Raw genomic sequence first — 18677 nt, 5'->3', positions numbered from 1 at the left:
TTTATACAAAAACACTAATGCTTTGGAACAACCTTGTGATAGATATCAAGTTAGCTCTCTTCTTGCTAGTTTTTAGTAAAATGTTAAGGATCAAACTATTTTGTAGAGTACTTTCTTCAGTTTATATATAAAACACCACCTTTTACTTTGTTTGTCTATTTGCTCCCCTTATTTATTGTTTATAAATAAATGCTTTTTTATATATAAATTAAAAGATATACATATTTTTCTTTACATATGTTTCTTTTCGCATTTTTTGGGGAATTTTAATCAGAGTATGGACATTTAACTGGTTTTATATTCTCTGTAAACCACCAAGAATAATATTGACTATAGTTCAAATTTAGCTAAATTTAGGCAGTATACCTGCTCAGAAATATTATGTTATTTTATTGTCATCAATTAACAGGAATCTGACCAGTGGAAACTTTGATTATGCAACAACCTGAAATGGAAGTGAATTTCCTCACCAACATATTCCATGCAGAAATAAATATATGGCTATTTAATATTCTTTGCCTGTTTTACAATAATGGCATTATTTGCATTCTGAACGTAGGTCTTAATCAAGTCGAATTTGCCACTATAGTGCTGTATTGTTTGGTTTGATACTGATGTGGTAAATTGTTTCTATTCTGGATTTAAGCCAAAAAAGGGATTTCATTTTCTAGATTTTTTCCATGTTTTGAATACATTGTTGTAATCCAAATAATGCTATAGAGTTCCATTTATATTAGAGAGCTTGAAATACAACAGTCCACACTAGGATCATATTACTGACAATTTAAACATGCGGTTGACCAAGACACATTCTTCCTCTACTTGTATTTATGGCAAAAACAAAATGTGATCACCTTGCAAAGCTCTATATTTATAAAGGAACTTTCTTTAAAAACATTGCTTGAAAAGTCTGATTCAAGTACATATAAGTAACAATACTGTTGTCCATTAAGTGCAACAAAAAAATAAATTGGATGTGCAGGACAGAAAAAACTTCTCATTATAGTTTCTAGGTGTTCTAGAAAGATTTAGCTTTCCATCACCACATTGGTTTATTACAATTTGGCATTTTTATTCTACCACTGCAGTTATCACAAATGCATTTGTTTTTTCATGCCTATTAATCAACTCATTACAGTAGCCCATTATCCCCTTTAATTTTCAATCTGTTTTAGAACCTTTGGCTTTTTAAAATTAGACAATAACAAGATATTATCAATGTGCTGTTGCAGTGGGCACTAAATATATGCTTTCCATTCAAGACATTTTGAGGCTTTTGATATTTATTTAATGTCTTTACCAAGTTGTGCAATATGGTTTATAATAATAATAATAAAGTTGGAAGGGACCTTGGAGGTCATCGAGTCCAACCCCCTGCTCAGGCAGGAAACCCTACACATTTCGGACAAATGGCTGTCTAGTCTCTTCTTAAAAACCTCCAGTGTTGGAGCATTCACCTCTTCCAGAGGCAGGTTGTTCCACTGGTCAATTGTTCTAACGGTCCTTAGTTCTAGGTTGCTTCTCTCCTTGATTAGTTTCCATCCGTTGCTTCTTGTCCTGCCCTCAGGCGCTTTGGATAATAGCTTGACTCCCTCTTCTTTGTGGCAGCCCCTGAGATATTGGAACACTGCTATCATGTCCCCCCTCGTCCTTCTCTTTGTTAAACTAGACATACCCAATTCCAGCAACCGTTCCTCATATGTTTTGGCCTCCAGTTCCCTAATCATCTTTGTTGCTCTCCTCTGTACTCTTTCTAGAGTCTCAGCATCTTTTTTACATTGTGGTGACCAAAACTAGATGTAGTATTCCAAGTGTGGCCTTACCAAGGCATTGTAAAGTGGTATTAATACTTCACATGATCTTGATTCTATCCCTCTTTAATGCAGCCCAGCACTGAGCTGGCTTTTTTGGCAACTGCAGCACACTGCTGGCTCATATTTAAGTGATTGTCCCCTAGGACTCCGAGATCCCTCTCACAGTTACTACTATTGAACAAGGTACCCCCTACTATACCTGTACATTTGGTTTTTCTTGCCTAAATGTAGAACCTTGCTTTTTTCACCATTGAATTTCATTTTGTTAGATAGCATCCAGTGTTCAAGTCTGTCCAGGTCCTCCTGTATCTTAAGCCTGTCTTCTGGAGTGTTGGCTATTCCTGCCGGCTTGGTGTCATCCGCAAATTTGATGAGTTCCCCATCTATCCCCTCGTCCAAATCGTTGATGAAGATGTTGAAGAGCACTGGGCCTAGAACAGAGCCCTGGAGCACCCCATTACACACTTCCCTCCATGTAGATGCAGTTCCATTGAGGACCACATGCTGAGTACGGCCGGTCAGCCAGCTACGAATCCATCTGGTGGTGATGCTGTCTAACCCACATTTTTCTATCTTATCGAGTAGTAGGTTGTGATCTACTTTATCAAATGCCTTACTGAAGTCCAAGTAAATTATATCCACAGCATTCCTCTGATCCACTAATTCTGTCACTTGGTCAAACAATGCAATAAGGTTTATCTGGCATGATCTGTTTTTGACAAACCCATGTTGGCTTTTAGTAGTGATTTTGTTTGCCTCTAGGTGTTCACTGATTCGTTGTTTGATTATCTTTTCCAGAATCTTCCCAGGTATTGAGGTTAGGCTGATAGGTCTGTAATTTCCTGGATCCATTTTTTTTCCTTTTTTGAAGATGGGAACTATATCAACTCTTTTCCAGTCCTCTGGTGCTCCAAGATCTTTGAAAAATATAGTTCAGTGGTTCTGAGATCACATCTGCCAGTTCCTTGAGAACCTTGGGGTATAATCCATCTGGTCCTGGTGATTTGAACATCTAGGCTGGACAGGTGATCACTTATCATTTTCTTGCTTATCTTAACTTGTGTTTCTATACTGTTTTTTATGGCACTATTTTTGATAGGTTGGTCTGTTTTTTCCCTTTGTGTAAAGACAGATGCAAAAAATAAATTAAATAGTTCTGCTTTCTCCCTATTGCTTGTCACCTTCTTGCCACTTTCAGCCACTAATGGACCAATCCTTTCCTTCACTTTTTTCTTGTTTTTTACATGTTGAAAGAAACTTTTTTTGTTATTTTTGATTTTGGTCGCAAGCCTTAGTTCACTATGAGCCTTAGCTTTCCTCACTTCATCTTTGCAGGCTCGGGCTATTTGTTGATATTCTGATTTAGTTACAGTATATGCCCCTCTTTCCACTTTCCACTTGTCCTTTTTATCTTTCAATTTATCAGAGAGTTCTTTATGCAGCCATACTGGTTTCTTTTGAGAGCTGTTATTTTTCCTCTTTGTTGGTATTGTGCTAGACTGGGCTTCTATTATCTCGCTTTTCAGAATTTCCCAAGCTTCTTGAGTTGTTTTCCCCTGGAGGATTCTCATCCATGGACTCCTTCCCAAGCCCTCTCTAAGTTTATTGAAATTAGCTCTCTTGAAGTCCAAGACTCTAATTTGACTATGTTCTATTGCTTGTGCTTCCATAATGTTGAATTCCAATATTGCATGATCACTACCTCCCAAGGTTCCTGTTGCTTCAACACCTATCATTTCATCTCTGTTAGTGAGAATTAGATCCAAAATGGCTAATCCCCTTGTTCCCTTCTCTACTTTTTGGGAGACAAAGTTGTCTTCTAGGTTTGTCAGGAATCTGTTTGATCTTCCACTTGGCATACTATTATTTGGAAAAAGATCTAATCTGCCTCCTTTAAGATTAAAAAAAATCTATAAATCAGTGTCAAAAATTGGATTTTATAAACCTAAACAGTATAAAATGCTTGGAATGGATTTCCTTCTATATCTTAAAATATGCTGAATTATACCTAAATGCACAGATATGATTGTATTGGATATAAATCAGTTAAAATTACCTTTGAGCCTCTGGAGCAGGTGTGTCAAACTGCTGGCCCACAGGCCGGATGCAGCACGCGGAAGCCATGCTCATCCCATTGCCGGCAATGGCAAAACAGTCCTGATACGTCGCGTGACATCACGTGACGTTGCGAGTTTGACATGTCTGCTCTGGAGTAAGATTAATGCAACAAATTGTATATAGCATTTAAAATGAGGTACACTTTAAGAAGAATATTGATGTTAATTTCATTTAGATATTTAATATATAGTGATAAACTATAATATTGAGAAAAAAATTATATCACGACAAGGCCTCTCAATTTACTTTGACTAAGTTGCCTTATGATGATGGTAGCTAATTTAGGTTTATCAATGGGCTTTTATTATGGAATGAAGACATATTACCTACTTTGGGCTAATTTGAAAAGCTAATGTGTGACTTCTTTCAAATCCTGGAAAGTTTGTAGGTCAGTTTTCAGAAGAAAAGTCTGATTCTCCCAGCTTTGCTAAATATATTTAGATATTAATTGGGATGCAGTTAACCTCTGACCCATATTCATATGACATAATGACATTATGGAATAATCCTAATTTGAAGACAGAGGAAGGGAAAGTTTTATTTGGAAGTTTTGGGCCAAGCAAAGGATTAATACCTTGAATTATTTATTGAGAGCTATTTTTTTGAATCTTGAGATATTACATTTTAAATATAATCTTTGCATTATTGCTTGGCACTATATACAATTAAAACATATGCCAGTAAAACAATATGGACCGGATGTTTAAGCAGCTTCAGAAGCACAATCATATTTGGATGTAAAAAATACAGTATCTTTTACCGTAAAATAAAAAATTGAATTCTATACAAAACTGAAAATATGTCACAGACTAATATTAGAAAAATATATGATTTGTGGTACAAGAAATCAGAGTAACCAGTCTTGAAAAATTTATATTTCAAATTTTCCGAAGTGCTAAACACAGTTTTAATGACTCAGGGATGAAGCTAATTCAACACAAAAATCTTGATCTGAATCAGTTTGAGATACCCAAAAATGTTTTTTAAAAATGTGCAGCACTGGAGGAAAATTGAGGGCTTTATGACTCACATGATTTAGTCCTGTTTGTTTGTCTCTCCTTTGGTTTCAAGGCATCATATAAGCAAATACAACCTTGGGGGGAAACATAATTGTAGCTCATAGAATTAAAAATATTCTCACCTTATCAATACTGAGAAATTTCAAATTCTATTTATCAAAAAATGAATGACATCATTCAATAATAAATTCAGTTTAATACAAGAGTTTAACATGTCTGTCCTTTACACTTGTACACTTCAAAACTCCAAACAATATTTTTACTATGTCCACACTAAATTCTGTGCAGCACATAATGACTTTATTAGGTTTCATATGTTACAAATTAGCTTGATTATTCACAGCGCCCCATAGTACAGGAACTTCCAGCAGAACATGGCATTCATATATTAGAATATATTGGCCAGACTCTAACTATATCTAGTTAGAGAAGATTTAAAAAAAAATAGACCACAGTTCTATCAGGTATAGAGAGTTTTTAAAATAAACCTACTTCCCATTAACAAGTACCTGAAACTGTTTTCTCTATGAAGTGGTTGGTAATGGTAATACTCTATGTTTTGAATAAATGGATATAAGTGGTCTCAATAAACACTTTCTAGATGAATAATTACTTGACTGTGGATGATATTCAAGCTATGTTTGTGGAAAACAACTTACCAAATCAGCTGCTACTTTAGAGGAAATATTTTCTACATCCACCAATAAGGCATAGTCATAGATGGTCAGTCAAATGGGAAGTAATCATATCTGATCAATTGCCAGCCACTGCTAAGGGGATCAAGATGCTGTTATTTCTATAAGATTTTTTTAAAAAATTTTTTGCCTAAAGTGTAAAAATAAAGAATAAAAAGAAAAAAAACTATTTAGTGATTCAACTAAGGATATCACTAGTACAGATAGCACTGGTAGATCTTTGCCAGTTCCCTGTTCCTTTCTTCTCCCTTTTATGTCCTGTAACCAATATGTAGATCAATTGGTGAAATAGTTGTGCACTTTTTAAAAGTTGAATAGAGCTTTTTAAAATTGTTCTTAACTTCCTGAGTAGCAATATTTGTGACACACTGTTTAGGACAGGAGACAAATTTAAATATAAAATAAAAATACTGTATATGTTATACTTATATAATTAAAATTGTAGTTATTGTATTCCGTGGCATCCTCAACATATGTTTAGATTGCAAAGGGGGTACTTGTATTTCTCTTGTTCATTTAAAAATTAATGAACTGAGGTATGCTCCAAGAGAATGGCTATACTCTTATTGCTGAGATACATAAGATTTTACGCGGTCACTTGAATGTTGGCATAATATAAAACTACTATACAAAAATATGAAAATAAATCAGAAGCCAGTCCTGTAATGGTAATTCAAGTCCAAATACCAAAACATGAAGATTCCTGTGATAGCATCTAACACACACAAAGACTTTCTTTGTACTTAAGCATCTCAATCACTGTCTTATCTTTCTAGCAGATTTTAGTTTTTCTCATTATACACTCAACTATAAGCATTGCATAAGACATGACTCTTGTTATTAAAAATTATGGCCCTTCAAGAAGATTCATATTTCAAACAGTATATTATAAACTTAACATACAGTTGCCAATTGTTTGCTTGATATTTTCCATTGGCATTTTCAACAAAATGTTTTAAATACTAAAAAAGTCAGTATTTTAAGACATATAAGGATCAGTCAAAAAGTAAATAAGTCTTTCATGGACATGAAAATTATAGAAAGACAAGCTATTCCATTTGAACCCAAATATACTAAAGTGTTGCACCTGCAATACAGAAAGTTCTCAGGCCCAGTTACAAATCTTCTCTTTTCCTATGAACATATCCATGTTGCAACTTAACAACTCCAGTGATTCACTTAACAACTGTGGCAAGAAAGGTTGGGAAATGGGGCAAAACTCACTTAACTGTCTCCCATAGGAACAGAAATTTTGGGCTCAATTGTGGTTGTATGTTGAGGACTACTGTTATTCTATTGGCCTTAAAGTTTCTTCTGAAATTGAAAGCATGCATTAAACCAACTTTCCTCAATGTGGATTCATTTAGATCAATTAAAACTGCCACTTTTACATTAATACAATAATAGTAGAACATTTGCAATATATTTCTTGAGGTCTAAACAGTAAGAAACTAATTCACTCAATGACAGTAGTAGCCTTAACCAAATATCTTAATAACCACTTGTTATTTAATATTGAAGGAGTAGCTTAAGGTAAGTGGATACATGTTCAAGAGTCTTAATTTAATGAACTACACCACCAATATTTCCCCAATTACCAGCTTTGGCTTTTTTTAACTGGAAGCTTTTCATTTGAAGAGGTAAAACGAATTGTGCATCCTAGTCAGGTCATATAGTATTCCACAGCATCCTATGAGTACAAAGTGCATGGAAAGTTTAGCATAACCAGAATAAATAAATTTCTTAAGATAAAATTAAGAAGTGAAGGACCACGTTTGGCCACCTAAGATGAGGATGCCATAAGATACCCTTTCCCAAGTTAGTACTTCCAGATGTTTTCTCATATCCCCAATGACCATTGCAAGTTAGTGTCCATCTCCTAACCATAGGCTCTTCTCCACCCACTAGCATGAATAAAATATAGCAATATGCAAAGTTGGTACTATAATTTTAAGAAAAACCCTGATTTCATAGCATGCAGAATATGTTATCAAATCCCAATATTCTCTAGGAAAATTGTTTTGCTTACCTCGCCTGTAGTTTGAAACAAACATCAAACATCAGCATTCATCAGTGTGCAATCAACTGTGGAAAGAAAAAAAAATGCCCATAAATAAGAATTTTAAGAATTAACTTTTTTAAAAAAAATATCAGACAACAAGATGTATAAAAAAGATATGTATGAAAGTTTTGGACTGAAAATCTGACATCAAAAGTAGATTTGCCAGATGAGAATAGGCCTTTTTCATTCCAGGCTATTGGATGAGAGTGGCTTGAAACTTTTCTATCTCAAGTGACTAAAAATATGGTAAAATAGTAGAACTGCATATGCCTACTGTATACACATACAGCGTACATGTAGGTCAGAAAGACTCACTCATAAGAAGGAAAGTAACTGGCAATTACTAGAGCAGCATAGCAAGACAGGTTATGATCAGTGAACATAGTAGCCTATACAGCTAATCCCAACATAAATCATAGCCCATAAGTAATTGCATTAAGAAATACCAATCAATTTAAAAATGCATTTACAGAGCAAAAAGTTCTCAACATAAAATACAGTAGAATAAATCAGTCTCTACAGCTTTTTGAAATTTTAAGTATGGAGCAAATATCAAACCCATTACTCTAATATCTCCTCAGCATCTCTAAACATCCTGAAACAAATAGCAAAATATCAAATATTGACTACAGTGCATAGAAAGGCAACCTTACAGATAATCTGGATATTTTGAGCTTCACATGTAATAACCAACATTTTTTGTGCCAAGACAAGTGAAATGTATTAGTATAATATGTTCTAAGAAATTAATACAAAACCATTGTAGCCACTGCAGTACACAAGCTGGAATTTCTGGAAACTCTTATAGAACAGTGCATTGCAATAGTACAATCTAGATGTGAATAAGATAGCAGTTAAACCTTTATGAAAAAGGCCCAGTAAGCAAACATCAAAACTCTTAACCCAAGCCATGTCCTGTGGACTGAGTCCTGTGCCTAAATAATGATTCAGGACTTTCATACTTCATTTGGCATTTACAAGAAGCAAACAGAAAAAGCTGGGCATTCTCTGCATATAACCAACACCAACTTTTCCATAGGTCCTGTCAGACATTAAAGAATACAATGAACAAGCATATCCTTTAAAATTAAAGGAATTTGTGTTTTTTCTTTTATTAGGATTGAGTATATACTCCAAATAATCTATACATTAAAAATGAACATTTTTAGACATTTCAGCATTGTAATACCACAATTCGTCTCATCTCAAAAAGTACTACAGAAATTGTTCCTTTTATTGATTCAATATCCTTTTAATTAAGCCTTCCTTATTCAAATTTCAAATTTCAATTGCAAAGATTATTTATGGGAAAAGAGGCAATTCTGCATCGGTTACCTAGACTGATTATTTGCTTAATATATTTCAATGAATTATTATTTCAAAGTTGTGTGTTATAATAACTTAACGATGGACCTAAGAATAAAAAAAAATTAAGTGTGGGATATTTGAGTTGAAAGATGAGTTAAAAATCAGCCAATAAGTACTGCCTATTCAAGTTTTAAGAATGACAAAGAAAACTATCATATTATAAGTACTTTTTCCATTTTACAGGTATTTTCTAGCTATTATAATTGATCTACCATATGTGCACCTATTTATGCAAGAAACCAATCAAATACATAAAGATGATGTGGTTTGATCCTAGTGCCAGTATAACATAATTTGAAATATAAATTGGGAGAGATTTCCCCATAAAACAAAGAACAACTGTAGAAGAGGTATTTTCCTCTGAAGAGCAAGAGAAAAGAATAAATTCATTCTGTTAATTACCACATTCCTCCAGGTGGACCTTTTGCATTTTTTTCCTTAGCTGTATGTCTACTTTGTCCTTTTTATTACAGCTGACGAAGGTGGGTCTTAATTTGTGATCCTCTTCAATTCCATGTCACAAAAAAACAGAGCTCCATCTCAATACTTCTATTTTATCTAGCCAGTTCATTTTAACCAAACATGTTTTTTTTTTCTATGCTGGATACCTCTGGATACCTCTGCTGGTTATCTCTGATGAGCTGCTTCATCAAAGTTTTAACAGAAGCAAATCACCTTTTCAAATCTTCACATAGACTAATTAATGAACACACAGCTGTATGATTTCATCTTGGCAATTGCTTTCCATAGTAATTGAAATGGAGAATTTACATTTGTAATGAATTTGGGACTGAATAATCTTCAATACCCTGGGCAACTGAAAAAGGTCTGACAGTATCAAGAAAACAGTATCAAGAAATGCTGTAGCACTTCTCTTGTCCCTTCTGTTTTAGTATCTGAGTCTTACTTTTCAATTTTTACATGAAAGTGTGTGGAATTCAATTATGTTATTGTGAAAAAGATTTGTAGATCTCAAAAGAATCAAAACTTTATTTTTCTTTGCTCAAGTAAGTTTATGTTTGGGGCACTATTACTCCCTTTTCTACAATCCTGTAATCCCTGATTATTAATTGGGTTATTAATTGAAGAAAAGTGATTAATACTTTGCTTGTTTAATTGTTTGCTTTTTTAAAACACATGCGTTTAGGATAAAAAAAGTATTTATTTCTTAATGTGAAATATCTATTTTTGTGGTTATTCTTTAAGATATTAGACTTCCACCTGTATACTTTCTTCTTTAGGAATAATGCATAATTAATAATAATACATAAGAATAATCTCATGTATTAGGACATACAATAGCTAATGGCAGAAAATAGCTATGGGTAAGACATTCTTCTCAGTGATTCAGTAGCACAGAGAAGAAGAGCAACTGCTCCATTAGAGATTTGGAGAGGATACTAATAACTACAATTGGTAAACATTTTGTAACATATTCATTCCTTCATGGTTCATACTATAATCTGAGTTGTCTGACAGGATTCATACCACATCAGACTTACCATCTTGATCTATCATTTTTATTCTGTTTCTTTTCTTTCACCTGTTTCTTCCAATTATGGGGTCATTATATGTAGTAGAAAGAGGAACATCAGCACTCACCTGTCTTGCCTTCTTATAGGAAATAATGCAAACTGGACAAATAGAAAGTAAATAATTCAGCTGTATCTCAGCAACTCCAAAATTTGGAGCCAGTTTTGACATCCCATTTTTTTGGAGTGATTATTCCATAAGAATCTAATATTTTTGACCAGCAAAGTGCTTTAAGGTACTTTATCCACAATGGGTAGCCAGATAATATACAAAACTACTGTAATACTATCATTATTTTTTGCCCTAAGTTTTGAAACTGGAAACAATGCTCTTTAGCAAAGATGAATAAAGCTTAACTAGCACATAGAAAGTCAATACATTTTAGTAAGTTCAGAAATTATAAAAATTAGTTATTTTAAAAAATTATAAAATTATAACCAACACATCGATCCATCAATTTATTACTTGCAGATTCTCCAGAAAATGTGGTGTTTCTCATTCTTTCGTAGTATATTAAACCATCCAACTGCTACAATTAAATTGTTCTAAAACTGCATATGGAAATGTTATATTACAATCATGAGATGAATGTCTAATGATAATATAAATGTATGAGGTGGGTTTTATTTGACAAAAGCTGCAATAGCACTGTTTGTGTGATAAGCTGTCTCTAGCCAGAGAAACATTTACAGTAAGATTAGGCAACCTGATGTTAATTAGATGCATTGGACTACAATTCCAATAATCCAAAACTATTACTCAGTATAACTGAAGTTTATAGGAATTGTATCCTAAAATGTCTATAAGATGTGACTGTGCTTCTTGGACAGTTCTTAAATAGACAACATCCTAAAGGCAAAATGCTCTTTAGTCATTTATTAGATACTAAATTCAGCACTTCAGATAGAGTAATAATTAATAGAATTACACATTCACATATCGTCACTAAATGCTTTCAGGACTATATAAGTATCCTACTCCATATTAACAAGGAGAGTTTTTATTGTTTAAATTAATCAAACTGTGGTGCAAGTCACCTGATTCCTATGAGGCTTTTTTTTTTCAAATGTACACAATGATAAGGAGGTAATATGCATCTCACTGTATAATAAGTTGTGACCCTACCAAAGCCCAACGTTATCATTTATTTATTTAATAAATTTCTATGCCATCCATCTCACTCTGAAAAGTGACTTATAAATCAAGCTAGCATGAAGAGTATAGGGAACCACCCAACCTGGTAGGGGGGAAAGATCAAACACAAAGTTAGTGAGCCACTGCACAACTGCAAAAGGGATAGGTCCAACTCCCCACTCCCACCCCAAGTTCCTGGAAGCCTTATGTAATTGTTCGCAAGAGGCTGCCAGATCAGGGAAATTCCTGTATTATAAACAGAACATAATAAAATAGTTAGCTTGAACTCTGCAAGAGTGGGTTAGGTGGTTCATGTCTGACAAATAGGCAGTAAATGTGGTTTACAATTCTTAATTAGTAACTGTTAACTTGACCGTTTTTAATAAATTTTGATTTCATAGAAACATACTAAAGAAAAAATATTCTATATTTCCTTGCACAAAATAAGAAAGGACCATGTCAAGTCCAATCTCCCTGCTATATTCAGACATCCAAATTAAAGACCCTTGAAGGTTGTCAGCATTTGCTTGAACATATCTCCAATAAATGGCAGCTCATCACCTCAATCATCTTCTTTAGTAAATAGTAAAAAGTAGCTATTTAACTACTTTGACTGTTAGGAAGTACTTATAAGGCACAGTGATTTTTGTTAGTAGACAGAGTATTGTAAAAGAAGTTACTGTTGAGATACGAAGTATTAATGTTTTTACCATTCAGTTTCTCAACACAATTTATAATACTGGGTTGTGAAGGTTTTGAACTGATTTTGTAATTAAATGGGAGGAGGGGAAAATGAGGTAACTGCTCAACATCAGTAAGCTTATTAAAAAATCATGCTCACAAGGAATAGGCCAGATATTGGCTACAAATCTCAAAACATCTCGTTCATGCTGTTTTAAGCTTAAATGAATTTCAACTATTAAAGTATTTCATTAGTGAAATATTCTCTCCCCCATTACCATCCCATGTAGTAACCTGTGTGTGCATGTGAGGAGACAGCATAAATGCCTGAAAATTCTAAGTGTAGCTGGAAAAAGCTAGTCTGTAGATTATTGCTGTTGTATTTTTCTCCATTGCAACAAGAGGGTAAAGCAGCATATTATCAACAAAGGTCAGCAAATGCAGGCATTTTGAGCTTCCCTGAATACCAACACTATCCTATCTTCTTGGATTCCTTTAACATGCTTATGGCATTTTGACTAAACATCAGGGATGATGACATTGCTTCTACTGTAGTCAGAGAACAAAGCTAGCTCTTACAGCATAGTATGTGGTAAATCCAAAGATAAATCCTTTGGTATCAAGAAGTCATTTTTTTATTTTCCAAACCATGAGAAATCAGAACAAATAATCCAGTTTAATGTTGTAATAATATAACAGGATCCAGTATCACACAAGCAGACTTGCATGAGCATGATGGATTTTTAATCTGCCTAACACTTCACATTGTCAAAATCTATTCTGGAAAGATGAAAGAACATCTGCAGACCCTGAGAGTGGATGGGAGCTGAAATCAACTTGTCTAGTTTCACTAGCAAAAGCACATAACTGGACAACAACCAATATATCCATTTACCACCCAGTAGTAACATAAAAAAGCAAAATATGATCTGCCTAGACAACTATTTGATTGTGACTATGCAAGTTTCAAAACATTGATAATGATGTCTTTAAAATCCTTTGTAATATAAGACTTAGTGAGAACAGTATTTGAAAATGATTCAAAAATCATTATTCCCATGGCTGACTAACTTCCTTTGAGAGCTTTGGTTTTATATAATACCTTCCATATTTGAAAATACTAAGCCACTACATTTCAATGTATTTCATGATTTCTTTTCATTAATTCCTACTCTGAGTGAAAACCATAATTTGATATAATTATTTTTCCAATATCTGCTGCTATTTCAAACGAGCCAATAATTTCTTTTCAAGTTCTCTAGGGAAACTCAGAAACTTGACAAGATGAGATGACATGTCTTTATCACTGGTTCAGCACATTTTTAAAATGTACATATACTTTTATAAATTATTCAGCAAAAATTACCTAGGCTAATAAAAAGCTCAAATCATAAAAGTATCAAGCAACATATGATGAGTAGACCAGGTTCCTCTATCTTGACAAAGGAGAGAGATATCCTGCTAAGTAATAAACCAATACACAATGATGTGAATGTACATCAAAGTACTTGTGCCTCAAAGAAGTTACTGCATTTGCCATTTGCAGGAGAGGTAGGGAAGGAGAAATGAGCTGGTAAATGAATTACTATTTAGTTCAATTAAATTACATTTCTGAATCTAATCACAAGTGAGGACGCTAGACTATAAATCCTAAACCAGCATATAAAAAAGATATAAAAGCTTCTTTTAGTTCAATTCAACTCTTTCCAGACGTGCCCACGATCACTCCATTATTCATATCATATTATTCCTCAGCCAAGAAATTTGTCTTCACAGCATCAGTGTCAGCTTTTTCTATTTAGTATTGAGGAGGAAAGAAAATCTCATAAAGCCTGGAAACCTTTTACTTTTCATAGCCAGATGGCTATGATTTGATTAAGTATAAAGCTTCCTATTAACCTAGAAAAAAACCAGCTCAGTAGTCATGTCAATAGTTTGGCATCTCCAGATATAAATAGGAAAAAAATCCTCTCTAAAACAAGCCAATACTAAGTCTGTGCCTGCCTTCAATATACTATGTCATGGTTTACTAAGTAAACCACTATTGGTCAGGGTCACACCACAGTTCAAGCAACATGTTTGGCCACAAACTACATTTTGTCTGAGCTGGTTATATAAACCCAGCCAGTATAAGGCAATTTCCTGTATTCTTAATTCATCTAAAACCATTTAATAAGCTTAGCAGTGTTTTGACACTTTTCTTGTCCAAATTTGGCAGTTTAGCCATTCTGCATAAAAGCATTTGACTCATTTGGTATATTCAACTTTTCATTTAAAAAGGAACATGCTTCAAAACTGAGAAAAAGAAATTGAAATTGGAATCTCTTTTTGCATACTGGCAGCTTTGCCAGCCACAAGTGGTTCTCCCTAGCATTTGAGAATATTTTCTTATTCTTGAAATAATCTAATATTGCAGCATCCTTTAAGCTCTCTGAATAGTTTTACAGCTGTTAAGTTACTAATGGGAACTTCATGTGTTTGTGCCCAGCATAAGTGCTGTCAGGAAGGAACCAAATGTCAACCAGAGGTATGCAGCAGTAGCCATAAATATTCCTTTGAACATTTACCATCTGGAACCCTAGATTACAGCTTGACAAAGAGCTGGAGGCATTTTCCCTCCCCCCCCCTTTTTTTAAAGAAGTCCCATCAGGTCAGTGAGGTAAAAAGATGGTTTCACATTCAATTTATTCTACTATGTCCTATCAAACAGAAATACAGCATCCTGGAATTTGCAAAGAATATTATAAGGTTGCAATGATTGGCACATTTAGCATCAGATAAAATTTCATCACATATACTGCTTAGATTTGCTTACTCTATTATGCCATGGTGGATTTTTCTAAATTTGGACTTTATGCATTGTGCCAACCTTGCTACCATATGCTAAACTGTAAGATGTGAGTACTGGCTTAAGTTTTATTTATGCTAGCCTTTAGTTAATTATGACTGATGAATTAACAGCAGAAGACTAGCCATATTGATCAACAAGGCAGTTATGTTTTAGCCTAGTGTTTTGTGTAATCTGTTTTTTTAACATATTTCTTGCCAGTCCATTTTTCAACAGAATTTTTTTTTTTAAAAAAAAAACATGCCTTAGCACAACATGCAGTAAGAGACTTACCTTTGAAATATATGACACAAGGTCAGGTTATATACTTGAGTTGTCTGGAATACAGCTAGAAAACAAGCAGCAGTTACACTGCATCAGTGCACAAACTTCAGGTTAGTAATCTTACCATTCATGCCCTTGTTTTAACCGTGTGGTTATCAAATTCTAAATTTTTACCAAATTAAAGCTGTTTGGAAACCACTTACTATGTTTCTGTATATCTCATTGATGCATGGATGTCATACATTTACAAGTAGTCTTCTTGTCAGCCTAAGAATCTAGGAAAGTTTACATCACATCTTTGAGTGGAGTGGAAAACTAAATATTTTGCTTTAATAATTTAACTCAACTAATTAGCAGTTTTTGATACATACACACACACACTTCTGGAGGAGTTATTTTTAAAGACATTATCTTGTAATGGCATGCATCAAAAATGAAAGGCAACAAATATATTTGGAAGGGGGGGAGGCTGATATATCAAATTTCTCCTTCAAGCTGCTTTATGGATTCTTGACACTTGATCAAATGCCAAAATCAAATGCCAGAATTACAAGAACATTCAACAGACCCATCTCCATAATCTAGTTGCCCAAATAACTTTCCAATTTTTCATTTAGCACAGGGAATTCTAGCTACAAAAGCAGGGAGAGGTGATGGGCTTTCTTCTGTACTCATGAAAAAATGCAGGAATTATATACATTCATATTTTGGGAGAATTATAATTTAGCAACGTATTAATAGGTACACTGGCTTTTGCATTCCCCACATAAATGCCTACCCTAATCATACCCTATTCAATTAGCATCTCTTGGATCCTATACAACTGCCTGTTTAATAAGGCAAGCTGTAGTATTAGAACACCTTGAGAGAAATCTCTGCATCACAAGACATCTAGTGGAAGTACAGGTAACAGGAATCCATGCCCAATTAGATTTCTGCTTCTTTTTTAATCACCATACTAAAAACAATCTTTCAAATTTAATTAACAATTCAGATAGCTTGCTTAGAATCTATAAATACAGTTAGATTTTAACGACCGCTATGATGATTCTACTTAGTTTGCAGCCACTGGTAAAACTTTCACAAACAGACCTTTATATGAATTACATCCCACTGCAGTGTCACAGCTACGCGGGGAGCTACTTCACGCTGCTGGGCAGTTGCTGTCTTTAGCCTTTCCCTTCGTTTACTTGGAAAATCGATGCGAAAGCTCTGCCAAGACACTAGCATCCCCTCACCAGCTCAGCCCTCTTTCTTTCTTTCTTTCTTTCTTTCTTTCTTTCTTTCTTTCTTTCTTTCTTTCTTTCTTTCTTTCTTTCTTTCTTTCTTTTTCTTTCTTACGAGGAACACCCCTACTATGCCCCAAAGTCAAAGAACAAACGCACACTGCTCTACTGCCAATTCCAACAGACTTTATATTACCCTTTCTCCAAAAAGGAATCTTTCCCAGAGAGAAACATATCTGGGGATAACTCATTTTGGAAAAATGTGTGCATGCAGTCGGAAGATGTACTGCACCACAGCAAAAACAGTGGCGAACTGGACTTTTTTTTTTCCGCATCAGAAAGCTCAGAGAGAGAGAGAGAGAGAGAGAGAGAGAGAGAGAGAGAGAGAGAGAGAGAGAGAGATGAACTCGGAAGCGTGTGCACGCGGGAGACACGCGTCGTCCACCCACCCCCGCTCCTGCCCGCGGGCACGAGACTTTTCTCAATCAACACCTTCCCTAGTCTGACCTCCAGCCGTGTCGCGGAGCGTGTTAGCTCTGCGGGGACAGGCAGGCATCTCAGGCTGCCCAATCTTAAGTGTCAGCTCTACAACGGCGGTCTTGAGAAGGTGGCCAGAGTCGCGGCGTTTGACAAGTGGACCACGCGCGCGCCCCATTCAAACAGGAGTGGGGGGAAGGCGGGGGGGGGGAAAGGTGGGAGAAGAAAAGTGGGGGGGACTCGTTCGATGCCTTCTTCGCCCCTTTACCTGGAGAGCGTCTGCTGCTGTGCGTGAGGGGAAAAGGCGCCTTCTTTCGCACCCCGTTCTCTCTCCCCCCCCCCCCAAGCGACGGAAACCAAAAAGGCACCTTGGGCTGGTTAAGTTGGGAAGAGGAGACCACACAGCTCCGGGTCGACAGCCGTTGGCTCCCCTAATCCCCACTCGAACGAGATGACACGCTAACCCCGACCATCTGTTGAAACACGTCCCCGACCCTCTCGGCGCGCCGCGGTGTCAAGACGCGGCTGCCCAATCGCCGGCGCTGGGTGGCTCCGGAGTCGAGGCGGGGTGGAGGGGGGGGGGAGAAACGAGAGAAACAAAAACAGGCCGGCGATCGGAGCGCGCTCTCCGCCAAGTAACCTGAGAGTGGCCGTAAGGAAAAGGCGGCTGTTAAAAAGAAAGTGGGCGGGTTTGGGGGGAGAAGGTAGAAGGGAGGGGAGCCCGCCTCCCGCTGCTGGGGCGGTCGGCGGTGACGCGGTGGCGTTCCCCCAGTTCTTGCATTCCCCAAGGATCGCTGCAAGATAGAAAGAGAGCGCGAAATCCTCAGCGACCGCAGGGATGTGCGGAAACCCCATTGAGAAACTGAGGGGGGGAAGCGGGTCAGACAAAACCTCTCTCTGTTGAGAGGAAATGAAGATCTGGAGGAGAATCTTATCCTGCTTTTCTTTTGCGCTATCCTGGGATGTTAGCATTGCAAAATCCCCAGCCGCTTTCCCTTCATGACCGCGGGCGATAGGTCTTGATCTTCTAGGTCACAGGGGTCCTCAACCTTGGCAACTTTAAGACTTGTGGACTTCAACTCCCAGAATCTCTCAGCCAGCAAAGGGATTCTAAGAGCTGAAGTCCACAAGTTTTAAAGTTGCCAAGGTTGAGGAACCCCCCCCCCCTATCTAGGAGAAAAGGGGGAAGGTCCGGTTGGCTCCCTGCCCTAGATACAGGTGTAAATTCAACGCGATGCACTCCCAACCTCTATCATCCAGGACTGATTTCTGCAGTTGCATTCATTCCTTTTTCCGTAGGATAAGCGTTCCTGAAGTCAGTAGGGCTCGTTTTGGGGATCAGTTTACAGCATTACTCTGTGCACTCATTGTACCAGCAAGGGGCTTTATCTGAGGGGTCAACCAGTCGTAAAACTGGTACTTAATTAAAATTAAACAA

At 36.0% G+C, this 18677-nt stretch overlaps 1 protein-coding gene across 10 annotated transcripts in view; it reads right to left on the bottom strand.

Annotated features, from left to right (window-relative positions):
- SULF1 (sulfatase 1) overlaps positions 1-17741 on the bottom strand; it is a 90987-nt gene extending 73246 nt beyond the window's left edge. For 4 of the 10 annotated variants that reach the window (XM_039345379.1, XM_039345389.1, XM_039345388.1 and 1 more), the window contains exons 1-2: positions 17608-17741; positions 7676-7731 (exon numbers count right to left, since the gene is read on the bottom strand). The gene's annotated coding sequence lies outside the window, so the exon portion shown is untranslated. Of the gene's footprint in view, positions 1-7244; positions 7337-7675; positions 7732-15545; positions 15601-16628; positions 17065-17507; positions 17544-17607 lie in introns of those variants that run through there. The other 6 variants (XM_039345385.1, XM_039345380.1, XM_039345381.1 and 3 more) reach the window with 6 other exon arrangements.
- Positions 17742-18677: the final 936 nt, after the last annotated feature.

The sequence above is a fragment of the Crotalus tigris genome, unplaced genomic scaffold (assembly GCF_016545835.1).
Source record: "Crotalus tigris isolate CLP2741 ecotype Arizona unplaced genomic scaffold, ASM1654583v1 scf7180000017952.28453644438:3035480, whole genome shotgun sequence".
Classification (NCBI taxonomy): Eukaryota; Metazoa; Chordata; class Lepidosauria; order Squamata; family Viperidae; genus Crotalus; species Crotalus tigris.
Note: the sequence above shows the minus strand (reverse complement) of the source record. Positions and strands in the feature narration are given on the sequence as shown.